This window comes from Pterocles gutturalis, unplaced genomic scaffold (assembly GCF_000699245.1).
Source record: "Pterocles gutturalis isolate BGI_N339 unplaced genomic scaffold, ASM69924v1 scaffold31131, whole genome shotgun sequence".
Lineage (NCBI taxonomy): Eukaryota > Metazoa > Chordata > Aves > Pterocliformes > Pteroclidae > Pterocles > Pterocles gutturalis.
In genome coordinates, this window is record NW_010098810.1 from 10,931 (window position 1) to 11,298 (window position 368).

At 55.2% G+C, this 368-nt stretch overlaps 1 protein-coding gene across 1 annotated transcript in view; it reads right to left on the reverse strand.

The window, feature by feature from the left end:
• LOC104462419 (nuclear receptor corepressor 2-like) overlaps positions 1 to 368 on the reverse strand; it is a gene marked incomplete at both ends in the record, with an annotated part of 25,357 nt that overhangs the window by 7,159 nt on the left and 17,830 nt on the right. The gene's annotated exons all lie outside the window — the stretch shown is intronic.

Here is a 368-nt window from a genome sequence, read left to right on the forward strand (position 1 = left end):
CCAGATCCAAACGGAGCCAAAGGCACGGGGATGTTTCAAGATGAATGGAGCACTCCCAGAACGATGTGGGCCAACTGGCTCACGTACAAACCATTCATTCCATAGGATTCCCTTGTGTCAAGCCACACAGCCCATTCAAAACAAAATGAAACAGAAAAAAACCCTCCACCCGGCAGCTGGGGCACCGGCTCCCTTCCCTTCTCTTCCCTTCCCACCTTCACTTCCAGGTTAAACCAACATCCAGGAGGTGTTGGTGGGGTGCTACCCAGGATGAGCTGTGGGCTGGGGTTTCAGGTTCCTAAGAGGCAGTTAAATGCCACTAAACCCGACCCGCCGGCCACCAGATCAACCCTACCCGCCGGCCCGCA